Source organism: Sebastes umbrosus, chromosome 14 (assembly GCF_015220745.1).
Source record: "Sebastes umbrosus isolate fSebUmb1 chromosome 14, fSebUmb1.pri, whole genome shotgun sequence".
NCBI lineage: Eukaryota > Metazoa > Chordata > Actinopteri > Perciformes > Sebastidae > Sebastes > Sebastes umbrosus.
The window spans coordinates 5,576,954-5,591,207 of record NC_051282.1 but is presented as its reverse complement, the minus strand read 5'-3'; the positions used below and the strand labels follow the sequence as shown (position 1 = coordinate 5,591,207).

At 41.4% G+C, this 14,254-nt stretch overlaps 1 protein-coding gene and 1 long non-coding RNA gene across 3 annotated transcripts in view; one reads left to right on the top strand and one right to left on the bottom strand.

The window, feature by feature from the left end:
• Window positions 1–2,790: 2,790 nt before the first annotated feature.
• The window catches only part of LOC119501967, a 25,461-nt gene continuing 13,997 nt past the window's right edge, over window positions 2,791–14,254 (bottom strand). The window contains exon 3 of the long non-coding RNA XR_005209980.1: window positions 2,791–2,908. This is a non-coding gene — a long non-coding RNA (uncharacterized LOC119501967). The remainder of the gene's footprint in view (window positions 2,909–14,254) is intronic.
• The window catches only part of LOC119501966 (oxysterol-binding protein-related protein 7-like), a 27,523-nt gene continuing 23,626 nt past the window's right edge, over window positions 10,358–14,254 (top strand). Inside the window, exon 1 of one of the 2 annotated variants that reach the window (XM_037792749.1) lies at window positions 10,358–10,552. The gene's annotated coding sequence lies outside the window, so the exon portion shown is untranslated. The remainder of the gene's footprint in view (window positions 10,553–14,254) is intronic. The other variant, XM_037792746.1, reaches the window with a different exon arrangement.

The window sequence follows — 14,254 nt, the reverse complement described above, 5'->3', positions numbered from 1 at the left end:
AATAGGAATTATGTCCGGAGATGAAGAGAAGTCTTCTCCAATTCCTACTGCTATGTCCTTTCAGACTCAAGGACTAACTTTTGAGCAACAGAAGGAGATTTTGATGTTGCAGGTTGAACATGACAAAATGAAACATGAATTGGAAGTTAAAAAGCAAATTGAAGTAGAGCGAATCCGTCAGCAATCAGAGGCGGAAAGATTCAATATGGAGGGATATCGTTTGTCTATGATCAAAGATGGCGTGTTGTCTGGTGAGAATGAGGGCGGACAAGTGTCCAGGTCTTTTGTGAATCGTTTTGATGTGAATAACTTGCGCTTGTTACCGAGGTTTAATGAGAAAGATCCAGACACCTTTTTCTTGCTGTTCGAGCGTGTAGCTAAGGCTAGAAATTGGCCTGAGGCTGACTGTGCACTTATGCTTCAGTGTGTCCTCTCAGGGAAAGCGCAGGAGGCTTATTCATCATTGAGCCTTAAGGATAGCTCTAGCTATGATAAAATAAAATCTGCTGTTCTTAAGGTGTATGAGCTTGTGCCAGAGGCTTATCGCCAGCGTTTTAGATCATGGGAGAGAAAAAGTGGCCAAACATACGTGGAGTTGGCAAGAGACCTGTCAACACACTTTAAGCGGTGGTTAAGCGCCCTTGACGTCACCACTTTTGAGGATCAGTGTGACTTAATGATTTTGGAGCAGTTTAAAAATTGTCTTCCAGATCGTATTGCGACATACATCACAGAACGGAGAAGCACTACTGCGGCTGAGGCTGCTGTGTCAGCTTATGAGTATGTGTTGCTTCATAAGAGCAGTTTCAAAGAACGCTTTGTGGCACGTGATGGTTTTGGTTGGAGAGGAATCGGTTCCAATGCTGTTTCATATGAGATGCGTTCAAGGAGAGTGGGTTTTTCGAAACCTGACTTTAAAGCAGGTGGTAACTTGAACAGCAGTGATGGCTGTAACTATTGTCGTGAGAAAGGACATTGGAAGGCAGATTGTCCTTTGCTAAAAGTTAAAACTAAGGGAATGAGAGCTTATGTTAAACCTGCTGTGTTCGCTGCTCCTGTTAAAAACTGCTGTGCTGCTGAGTTGCTTACTTCTCACTCTTGTGAAGTGCATGTTTTGGCAGCCTATGTTCCCTTTATACGAGATGGGTTCGTGTCACTGGTAGACAGTGATGTGAAAGTCCCAATAAAGATTTTGAGGGATACAGGTGCCTATGATTCATACATTGTTGACTCTGTTTTGCCTCTGTCTGAGGAGACTGACACTGGTGACAGTGTTCTCAGTCGTGGGATGGGATTGAAAATTCTCCCTGTTCCTTTGCACAGGATGGTTCTCAGCTGTGAGCTGGTTAATGGCGAGGTAGCTGTTGGTGTGCGTCCAGCGTTGCCTATTGATGGTGTACATTTTATTTTGGGCAACGGCTTGGCTGGTAGCCGAGTTTGGACCGATTCTCATCCCGCACCTGTGGTTACATCTGGTCCAACTGAGTCTGTGTCTGACGAGAGCTCCAGGGTGTTACCAGAGTTTTTTTCATCCTGTGTGATTACACGTGCTATGAGCAAAGTAGACCCTGACATGTCAAAAACCCACAACAAAGAAGGAACTCCAAAGGTTTTGGGGTTTAGTGGGTTACAACAGGAGCTTTTGTAAAAACTTCTCCACCATTGCGTTTCCCCTCACTGAACTGCTCAAAACCAAGGCGAAATTTGATTGGTCGTCTGAATGTCAGAGAGCTTTTGATACCATAAAATCTATGTTATGCTCTTCTCCTGTTCTAGCTGCTCCTTGTTTTGATCGAGCGTTCATGCTCCAAGTAGATGCCAGCCAGGTGGGAGCAGGTGCCGTCTTGCTCCAGGGAGACAACCAGGGGGTGGTGAAGCCAGTTAGTTTCTTCTCAAAGAAGTTTAACAGCTACCAGCGAAATTATTCTGTTATTGAGAAGGAGGCTTTGTCTCTCATTTGGGCATTACAGCATTTCAACGTGTATGTAGGAGCAGGAGGGCCAACTTTGGTTTATATAGACCACAATCCTCTGATGTTTTTGCATTCTCTTAGATGCCCAAACCAGAGGCTGACAAGGTGGTCCTTATTTCTTCAGGCCTATAACCTTGATATTAGACATATTAAAAGAACAGACAACATTATTGCTGATGCACTATCACGCGCCCCTCTGTATTGATTAGTCACTAGTGTGACTGGCTAGAATAATGTATTGTCCTGTCGTACTATTTCATACACCTGTTCTTTCTGTGCCACCTTCTTAATTTGCTTCTCAGGTACCGAGGTTGCTGATGATGGGGTAGAAAGCTGCGGGAAGAATATTCAGTGCGAAGGTCGTATATTATTTCTGTTATTTGTTTTTTGTTTTCTTTTTGTTTGTTATTTAGTCCTTTTGAGTAGCGGTATTTGTTCTAGTGGGATGGGTTTAAAGTATGCCGGTGTTCCCTTGGGACACCGACTTTAAGGGGGGGGGGTGTGACGGCCCCTGCCTCACTACTGAGATGCCAGTGTGGATTTGCCATTCATTCTTTCCCTGTGTCCTTGAAGGTATCACGGAAGAGGATGCCTGATGCAGATCACCTGATGCTGGCGCGTCCTGAGCATAAAAGCCCCAATCAAGCGCTGCTCTGGTCTCTTTTCCTTCACCTGGACTCATCCCTGTCAGAACCTGCCAGGCTGCCGGGCTGCCTTTGTTTGGCTTTTCTTTAGTTTCCACTCACAACACATCACACTTCATCATGCTCACACATCCACATCTACATTACTGATGTTACTGACTGACACACTCCACATTTGTAGTTATTTCTGTATATCCTTAATTTATTTGTAATAAATATCTTTAATTTACAATCAATCACTGCGTCCTTTCCCGTATTTGTCATGGCCTAGGAGCCGGGCTATGACAACAGTCTATCAACTGTTCCAAGATTGACTGGTGTATGTCAGTCCACTCAATGGGTGTGTTGGATGGAACTCCTCTGCTGTTTCGTTTTGTTTGCCACTTCCTCTTTTTGTTGTTCAGGGTTTTGGTTCCTACAGGTGCTTTAAACAGGTCATACAAGGGGCTGGCAATATGTGAAAAATCTTTGATATACTGCCGGTAATAACTTAATAGTCCCAAGATTGCTCTTATCTCACCAACAGTACCTGGATGTTTGTTTTTCAGGGCCCGGACAGCAGCAGTATCGGCAGGGTCCACTCGGTTCCCCTCAGCAGACACAATTCGTCCAAGGTACCGTACTTCCGCTTTAAACAGGTCACACTTTCTGGGCTTTAGTTTTATCCCATGCCCTCTCAGTCGTTGCAGCACCCTTCTGACGTCACTGACATGATCCTCAAATGTTCTGCTAAACACAAGAACATCATCAAGATATGGCACACATATTTCATCCCTTAAGCCATCCAAGCACTCTTCCATGCAGCGCTGGAATGCTGCAGGTGCATTCATAAGTCCAAACGGAATTCGGACCCACTCATACAGGCCTCAGTGGGTCACAAAAGCTGTTAGATGCTTACTGTCCTCGGTCATGAACCCCTGGTGGTATGCCTTGCCCTGGTCCAGCAGTGAGAAGAGGGTGTTCCCTCCCAGGTTGTCCATAATGTCCTGTACTCTGGGGATGGGGTGGCGATCTGGGTGAGTTTTCCTGTTAAGCTCCCTGTAGTCGATACATAAGCGGAGAGTGCCATCCTTTTTTCTCACACAGACGACTGGAGAGGAGTAGGAAGAGGTAGACTTTTCAACCCACCCTTGTGCTATCAAGTCCTGTAAGTAGTCTTTCATCTCTTTGTATAAGGGTTTTGGAACAGAGAGATATTTTCTTGACACTGGCTCAGCATCTTAGCGAAATGTTCATTTGCAGGTTTTTCACACAGCCTATCTCGTCATCAGACCTGGAGAACGACTCTGACTCTTCTCTTAACATCTGACTGACTATTTGTCTCTGGTGTTCATCTAGGTGAGCCAAATCAACAGGAGGATCCCACTGTTCGTGGACAGGGGCACTTTCACTGGAGCTCTGGGCTTTGACATGGTGAATGGACGCAGTAGGTAGGTGGTCTGTTTTAAATATATTTGCAGGATATACTGAGCTGACTGATTGTACAGTCCCAATAACAGTCCTTCCTGACAGTGTAATGTCATGACTCGTAGGGTTTTGCACACTAACAATGATTTTTGGGGCCATGTCTGCCCTCACTGACACAAGAGTATCACAAAACTCTAATCCTTCAGGCCACTGTGGGTTCTCATGAGGCTCGAAAATCAGAGTCTTATCCTCTTTGAAAGCTGGGGCCTGTACTCGACACTCAATTTGAACGGAGCTACGTTTAGGCACACTCAACCTCTCATTTGCTGTTCTTACATTATGGTCACACATCTGTCCTATACTCACAGCATTAATAAAGGTCTTTGCTTTGTTTTTCTTAAGATGAGGAAAAGCCATTTTTACTGCCTTCACAAGCTTCTCTTTGACTCCATGTTTTGTCTGGTTTTGCAGACTGTCCAGCACAAGACGTTCAATGACATTAAAGCCAATAATAGGACATTGTTGTTGGCTGCCTTTTAGCACTAGCATGGGAATTAGCAACTCATCATCATTAGCAGCAAGTTTAAAGGACACTTCGAGCCAACCACTGTATGGCATGTCTGTTCCGTTGGCTGCTTCAATTTGTAACGGGTCAAGAGGGTCAACAAGTTCAGCTACATCCCTTAGCGGCACATCAGGTAAGTGTCTCCCTTTAAATACCTCATCTATAGCACAAACTTGTGAACCTGTATCCCAAAGTGCCTGAGTTTTGAGTTTGTGCAGGAAACACCTGATGAGACACTTCTTCCCTACTAACTCCCTTACAGTAGGTATTTTCTCTGGAGCACTATTTTCCTTGCCCTTGGGTTTCTCAGATGACCGTGTTGCCTGTTTCTTAATACTTGAACATGTATATGGCTTACAATGTCTTTTGTGGGCAGGCCAGTGGGTTTCCTGACAGTCTTTTGAGCAATACAGTGTGGTTTTACAAATTGAGCAACATTTTAGCTCCTCACTGTCTCTTTCTTCTTCGCAACTTGCTCCATGTCCCGTGGAAGCAACCTCTCTTAGTTTAAAGGGCTCCTCCTAGTGGGTTCCACTACCCTCTGTGCCTTGCAACCTGCCCTGAAATGTTCACTGCTTCCACATCTAAAGCAATGCTGACAGTATTCTTTGCCTGCTTGAATACAAGCATAACATCTAGGACGGGGGCGTGGTGCTTGGTAATTTCGCTGTGGTGCAAATATTTGTTGGAACTGAGCTGTTTCCCTCATCTGCGCAGGGCTGAATGCTGGTCGGTACTCCTGCGCTGCTGCTGGTGGCTGCTGGTGGTACACTGGCATGGCATTTGACTCAGCTTTATAAGGTGAGGGTTGTGGGGGTGAAAACACTGGATAAGGGGCAGACATATTAGCTGGTTCTCTGCTTGGTGGGGGATACTGTGGGGGCACAGGTGTGGACCTTTGGATGGTTTCCCTGATTTGGGAGACTTCAGCTCTCACATCTTTCAACAGCACCATGTCAGACCGAATTTCTTTGATTTCGGACAGCAGACCAGGAGGAAGTGAAGTGGCTGTGTTTTGCTGGGTGGTGCTTTTCTTTTCCACTGGAACTTCACTGGACTGGACTGTATTCACATTTGTTGCTCGTGATGGGGCAGCATGTTTCTTTTTGTCCTGTCTTTCCTTTTCATTGGTGCATGCAACGTTCAGTTTCTCCAGCAGCAGCTCATCTGAGGTGTTTGTCTGCAGGAGGTAAGGCTGCAGGTCACTTTTGATATTGTCATTCTGTAGGCCAGTCAGGACAGTATGCATGAATAGACTCTGGACTAGTGCTGGGTCATATTTTAAGTTTGAATCATCTTCCTGAGAAGCAAACAGAATTTTCTGTCTCATGTCCAATGCCCTTATCAGGAAATTTTGAGGTGTCTCTTTACTGCTCTGGACCTCAGAGGTGAGTTGTTTATATAACTCAGTGGCACCTCTCTCCTGGTAATGAGACCTGAGAATTCTGCGGAGGGCGGGCAGCGTAAGTTTTTCCTTCCCCTCAAGGTAACTTCGTAACTGCAGGTCTGGTGTGATGGCGCGGATTACAGCATCAATGATCTCTGACTCTGGGTAGCCCTTATTGAGCCCATTTTCAATTTGTCTGGCCAGACTGGAAAAGGTTAGCTTATCTTTTTGTCCTGGCTCTCCTATTTGGCCTGCCATCTTAAAATCTTTGCGCCACATAGAGCTGTTATTTGGTGCTGGAACTGGCAGGGGGGTTCATGCTTATGTTCATGAGGTCATGCATTTCATTCTCTTTTTCTTGTAATGACAGTTTTAGCTCCTCTACCTCTTTCTGGAGGTTTTCCTGTCTGTCAGTTTGATGCAAAATTTCACTCTCAGTTAGGTTTGTTGCCATTTGGATTTTGTCTATTATGTCTTGAATGTTAAGAAGTTCTGACAAACCTTCATCCTCTCGGTCATCCAATTGCACCCGTTCAAAGTACCTCATGACGTGTGAAATTAATTGACTGCGTGTTTTACCAGTCACATGTTCCTTTCCTGGTCCAGAAATCAGAAGTTCATTGCATACTTTAATCAGTTGTTCAACAGTCAGTTTGTACAATGCTCCTTTAATCTCCAGCTCCAGCTTCTCTAATTCAGGTTCCATTTTATCAAGTAGTGAAACAAGGGTTTATCTGACTCAATTGGCCCTTTGCTGCTCCCTAGTGGTCACTTTGCTCACCTCAGGATACAAGTCGCCAATGTTTGTCTGAAGATCACCTCGACCGCATTGCCAACTCCTTTCTCCGATGCCTGGGTAGTTTGAGGGGATGATCAACCAGAGGATTCCACTTGTAGCTCAGTGATGGTCCTCAAGCTAAACATCTCAGCGGTGCCTCCAAATGTTGTGCCCTTAAACAGGGGAAATAGTGAGAGAGAAGGATGAATAAATCACACGCAGCTCTTCCCTTCACTCGTCTCTGTATTGAGTTACATTTGAAATGTAATGCAAAGTAAACAAAACTCATACATTTAGACATCAGAACTCAGTTTCTGGACCACAGTGATCATGGCTTAATTACCTTTTTAACATTCTCTAAATCATTTAAATGATCTTTCTAACTGTTTCTAAATGTTCTTAATTCAAATACAGCATGAAGTCTCTCTTATGAAATGTATTTGAACTTTTTAGCTCACTCGACACATGAATTCACCTTTAAATGTTATAAAATCAACAACTGCATACACATATATGAAATATATGAAATAGTGAGAGAGAAGGATGAATGAATCACACACGCAGCTCTTCCCTTCACTCGTCTCTGTATTGAGTGAGGAAGAGGAGCGCGATCCCCCTACTGGAGCCCCGAGGTATTACGCACAATCAACCCACACAGACAAGGATCTGCATCACCTATCTGCATTATTCCTCTTTCTATTTCACTGCATATGTGCTGCATAGTCTCTACAGTGACCAGTTTTTATGCATATTTACATCCAAAAATTAAATGACATGTCCTGAAAATGATACAGTAATAATTGAGACAACAAAGAAATTAGCTTTTCTCTAAATAAATGAATTATGCCTGAAAAATTAATTATTCTTGCATTATTCTTGCCTGTCACAGTTACATACTCTGTGTCACAAGGGTCCATATTTGTGGTTTACTGATGTTGGAACATCAACTATAGCGGCTTGCCGAGGGTAAGGCCAAGGCCGAACCTGCACTCGGGTACGACCTCTGTTGTTCTCCCATCTGTCTCTACGCCACCTGTTATCCTCCCCTCGGCCCTGCGAATGCCCGTTCCAGCAGGACCGAGCAGGAGGAGGGAGCGCAGGTATGGGTCGAGGGACCTCATAATTAATTGACAGTATACTCGTGCTCATGTGACCGTGGTGTAGTTCGTTTATAGCCTAACGTTAGCTTTTTACTTATGGCAAGTGCATTCACACCTCATAAATCATAAAGTGGTGTTCATTTGTTAAGATTATCTCGCTGAACAAAACATGTCAGTATCATAAACGTGTGTTTTCCACAGAGCTTATTTTCTGCAATAATCCAAAACCCAGTGGAACAATCCCATTGGCTTTTTGTCGAGGAAACCAGGGTGACACTAACTTCCTGGTTGGCCTACAAAATACGTCATCATTTTATACAATGTATGACAATAAAAGCTGATTTATATTTACATTATTTTTGCATTTACATATACCAGTATGTGAAAATTGGATTTCTAACATTTCTGTTACTCCTGGTTGATTAACTCAAGTTATGATAAAATCACATTTCTAAGGTTCTAACACTGTCTCATATACGTAGGTTAATGTAAGACAGAGCTTTCTATGAGGTCAGAAGGTGACTGATTTCTGATGGAATGCCCCATCTTAAAGCTGTAGTGTGTAAAAATGGAGCAAATATAATTCAAATTTTTTTTATATAAAACGATCACTATAACCTGACAGTAGTGCATGAGACAGGTAATCTGAAAAAAAGCCTCTGTGTCCCCTCTGTGAAAACAACCAATCAGAGCCGTGCTGGAGGCCGCTGTCTCTTAGCAGTTGTCAATCATTCGCCAACTCCAATCAAACGGTCAAACTATAGGCAGCGCTGATCAAATATGAATCAATATTCTATTTGATCTGAGTTTGCGAGTGATTTACAGCTGCCTCCGTTGAATGAACAGCCAATAGGAACACTCTCTCTCTGAAATGACCTGATTGGCCAAAGTCTCCCGTCACGGGCTAGATTTTCTAAAGCCCGAAAACAGAGCCATGAGGAGGTGCAGAATTCTAGTTTTCTCTTAGAACATTTGAATTACAATATGCTGAAAGGTTATTATGAAATTTTTGCCCAATGATGCAAAAAAATATACTGCCTACTGCAGGTCTAATGTAGGAAAGAGCTTTCTGTGAGGTCAGAAGGTGACTGATTTCTGATGGAATGCCCCAAATGGAGAAACATTGAGGATGATTAAATTAAAAATCTGATCTTAAGGGGACTCTAAGAATCAGAAATTGCTTGTTAACAGTGACACTGGTGGCTGTTAAGTCGACGACAGTCAGTGTAGAGTTTGTGTTGGAGTCTTGAGTTGTGGTGGGGGGGCTGGTCGTTTAGCGTTTAGCGGACACCATTTCTAACCAAACGTTAGCTATGGTTGCACACTGTTAACCCTGAAGCAGAACTGAAAATAAAGGCACTTGCAGGCGCACATGATAACACACGGGCCCACGTTCTTCACATTAAAAGCAGTCTACAGGCTGATAGAGGAAACCCAGAAAGTCATGGAGGGTCTCGTTTTTTTTGGTTGGATTACAACCCGTTCACACATTGGCAATAAGAAATTATTTATAAGTGTAAAATCTTACATACAGTCCCCTTAAAATATAAATATATTTCTGATTTGATCTTATTTTAACTGTCACTTATTGTTTTGCCTTTTCTTTTCTTTATGGATGTTTTGTGTGTTGTTTTTATTGTTGACACTGATGTTTTATTGTTGTAATTTTCCACGGTGTGATAATGTTCTCCAAATGTAGATCTTAAATTTTCTGCTTAAAGTCATAGCGTATTATGTCGAAAAATGAAAAAAAGTCATAGTATAGCATGTCGAAAAATTCATGAAACAAAGTCATAGTATAGTATATCGAAAATTTCATGAAAAAAAGTCGTAGTATAGTATGTCGTAACTTTCATGAAATAAAGTCATAGTATAGTATATCAAAAAAAATAATCATAGTATAGTATGTTAAATATTTAAAAAACAAAATTCATAGCGTATTATGTCGAAAAATTAAAAAAAGTCAAAGTATAGTATGTCAAACATTTTAAAAATAGTATAGCATGTCGAAAAATAAAAAAAATCATAGTATAGCATGTCAAACAAAAGTCGTAGTGTACTATGTCGAAAAAAAAGTCATAGTATAGTATGTCGAAAAATAAAAAAAAACAGTATAGTATGTGTAAAAATAAAAAAAAGTCATAGTATAGTATGTCAAACAAAAGTCGTAGTGTACTATGTCGAAAAATTAAAGAAAAGTCATAGTATAGTATATCGAACAATTTAAAAAAACACAGTACAGTATGTGTAAAAATAAAAAAACTCATAGCATAGTATGTCGAAAAATTAAAAAAAACACAGTACAGTATGTGTAAAAATAAAAAATAGTGATAGAATAGTATATCGAACAATTTAAAAAAACAATACAGTATGTGTAAAAATAAAAAAAAGTCATAGCATAGTATGTCGAAAAATTAAAAAAAAACATTGTATAGTATGTGTAAACATTTAAAAAAAATAGTATGACGAAAAAAAAAGAAAAGGTGTTCCCATGATGCACCTGGCCTGCCTGTGCACCACCTGCAAATCTGTCATCTACGCCACGCGCAAGCAGAGAGCGAGAGCAGAGCGAGCGGCAGAGGAGGGCGGCTCCACCACCACCAGTCAGTCAGTCAGTCAGTCAGTCAGCAGAGAGCAGAGAGCAGCAGAGGTTTTCATCACTTCAGCCGGTGCGTTCCAGTACGTCGCAATAAACACAGGTGAGTTCACAAAAATAGACAATTGAATCGTTTCACGCTCGACGACAAGTTAAATGTTTTACTTTCCAAGAGAAAGAAACTTTTAACGGTTTGGTGGTTGGTTTGGTCGGAGGCCTGCAGTGTGTTCACGCGTGTTGTCACGGTGTTTGAAAGGTCATCTCTCTTTGTTTTTATTAAATGTGGCTGTTTTGCGGCATTTTGGGTGTGTAACGTTAGTTTTTTTTTACCATGTGAAACAAGCCAGTGCCAAATGTTTTAACAGGAAGCCTAACTTTCTCAGAACAAAAAATCTCCTTATGGACCGTATATGTAATGTGTTCCTATAGTGTTCCTCATGCTGTTCCTTCCTATGGCGGTGTTTGGGGTGTTGTTCACTTTTAAACCAAACCTGTTTAAGCTTCCTACCTCTCCCCAACACACACACACACACACACACACACACACACACACACACACACACCCTCCCGTGTGACTGGATGCTCTTCCTCTCACCAGTTCCAGTTGGGTGTGTTTGGTAGATTTCTACACTGCTGTGTTTGCTGCTCAATTCACACAGAAAAAGTTTTGTTGGGCTCCTGCTGAACTAATGTATTACTTTTACATTAGAAACAGAGAGCGAAGCATCTTATTTCACTAACAACTAGGTATATCAATTGATTAAAATATTTCATCTTGATCTAATTAAATTAAATCACGTTATTTCACCTCCTTCACAGCAAGCTATAGTATGACATGGTTGGTACCAATGGATTTCTTAGGTTTTCTAGTTTGGTTTGGTTTGGTTTGTCCGTTCTGGGCTACTTTAGAAACATGGTGGTGAAAGAAGGTGGACTCTGTGAAGAGGACCCGCTCCCTGTGTAGATATAAACGGTTTATTCTTATTTTCAGGTGAATATTCACAAAAGAAAACATACTTAATGTTAAATGAGTATTTTATTCCATTTCTGCCACCCGAATTGTTACACACTGGTCCTTTTTTTTTTTTTTTAGAAAAGATGCCAAAGTTTGCCTAAATAAAATAGTCCAAGAAAATTGCCCAAATTGTGATTTAAATCAAGACTATCTGATCTAGTGCAGAAACATTTTTGGTCATTTAATCAATCGACAGAAAATAAATAAATACGAATTCAGGTAATCAATTCATTGTTGAAGGCAGTTATCAAGCTAAAATATCAAACATTTGGTGGGTCCAGTTTCTCAAATGTGAGGATTTGCTCCCTTTCATCGGTTTTATATTATTGCGCATTTTGTGTTTTGGACTGTTGGTCAGACAAAACAAGGCATTTGCCATGGGCTCATATGACATACCAAACACTAAACGATTAATTGACTGGAAAAAATAGTACTCAACAGTTTTCGTTACTTACACATTTCAGTCTGTACCAAAACAAAATTGAGGTTTGAAACCCAGCTCTAATGGCTGCCAATTGATGTAAAGTAGGGGGATATATTGGCAGAAATAGTATATAATATTAAGTGTTTTCTTTCGTGTATAATCACCTGAAAATACAAATTGTTGTTTTGTTTACCTTAGTGTGGTATAACAAAAAGAGTTTGGAGACTGTCACAAAAGTCTGAAAAACATAGAAGAGTGCTCCTCTCTCTTTCATACATCGTTGGTGTTGCTTGTCTTTGCCGTAATAAACTACAGGTTTAGACAGCTTTAAGCACTTCACTTTCCTCTACATATTGAAACAAAACTGCACCCAAAACTCTAGAGTTGGGTTGTAAACACTGTGTTGTAACCCTAAAGAGAACTCCCTTGAGTCACATGTGACCAAACGGCCTGTGCATGTTGCTCTGGCACATTCCTGTAAGGAGGGGGGGTGAAAGATGGAGGATAGAGAGCGAGAAAGGAACCTGTCTGGTCAGGTCTCGTCTCTGTCTGAGGTGACATCACATGGACATGAATGTGAAAGAACAGATTGTTCGGGATGGCACTTCCCTTAAAAGAACACGCGATACAATCTGCATCTGTTAATGAATCAGATATTTGGTTGGATCAGGTTGTACCATGGTTCCCATAGCTACTACTGTAGGTAGTGTCAGTTGTAGATTTTTTTTTTTCTTTTTTTGTTTACCATATGTCATAGCTTCTTGACCTGGAAATTGGTCTGGTCTGCCATCATGTAGGTTGTCTCAATTCGCTTATTTACGTTGAGGAGAGAGGAGGGATCCTGGACGAGGCATGAGCAAGGGGTACTGTATATGACAACATCCTTTTCAGGAAGCAAACACACACCCCTTTATTTGAAATCTGTAAGTGCTGCAACTGAGCAAACTTTCTCAATTTACAGCTTAACAGTACACTACAAGGTGTTTCTGAAAACATTTGATGAGAGAAATAGGCATTACTGTAACAGAATATTGATTCATATTTGATCAGCGCTGCCCGGTTTGACCATTTGATCAGAGTTTGTGAGTGATTGACAGCTGCTCAGAGACGACCAGGCTCCAGCTTGGCTCTGATTGTTTGTTTTCCTCCGGTCCTGTAGATGCCATTAGGAACACCGGAGGACACCGGACATACTCAAACATAGTGACTGTTTCAAAATCATATCTGCCTACTTCAGCTTTAAAAATAGTGGATCTGTGATAACTGTAAGTCTGACTAACAAAGGAAATCTAAAACCACTTTCATCATTCATTAGAACGATTTTCAGCTCCAGCAGCATCTGCCATCTGATCGATAGCTGCAGTGTTTCCACTTCTTATCCTTTCCCTGTCCTGCCGTGCTCACCTCAGCATCATTAACTGATATGCTACAAAAGTCTTTATGTATAATGTGTAATCGTCTCCTCGTCGGAGCAGCTCATCGTGATAGTCGTCGCCTGACATTTTCCTGTCAAGGCGTCACTACTTTACACAGTAACGTCTTTGAGTTAGTATGAAGTTCTTCCAGCCCTGATCATCCAATGGTAGCGCAGATCTGATTTTGATGTAGAGGAATTTGTTTGTGCTGTTGTGAAGCTAAAACTGTCCTCCACCTAGAAATTGTTTCCCTAGACCATTCTACACAACGGTCAGTTTGTGTGCGAGTTTTAATGAAATTCATGTCTGATAATTATTCTGTGTCGAGTTAAACATCATAGCTTATGAATGCAGTGCCATGTGGCAGCTGAATGGCAAAGGTCTGTTGTCAGATCTTCGCTCTAGCGCATGAATGCACCGCCAGGAAGGATTCACAGACCACTCCGCCATTTTAACACTATTCAAAATCTGAAATGAAGTAACTTGAACATAAACCAGTGCGGACGTGTGTTTCATCATGATGCATTAGCTATGCTGGGCAAGTTCGAAGTGACTGATTTTGATAGTGTGTTTACATCGATTAGTTGTCATTCTAACTAATTAGTTATGTATTTAGATAATCGATTGATTGGTTTGAGTATTTTCATAAGATAAAAAAGTTTAAATTCTCTGATTCTAGCTTCTTAAATGTGAATATTTTCTGATTTCTTTACTCCTGTATGACAGTAAACTGAATATCTTTGAGTTGTTGACAAAACAAGACATTTGAGGACGTCATCTTGGGCTTTGGGAAAAACTGATTGACATTTTACAGCATTTTCTGACATTTTATAGACCAAACAACTAATCGATTTTTCGTCAGTCGACAATGAAAATAATCGTTAATTGCAACCCTACTCCGAATGATGCTGGCAATGTGTGAAAAAAGCCCTCAGTAATTTCAATGACTCT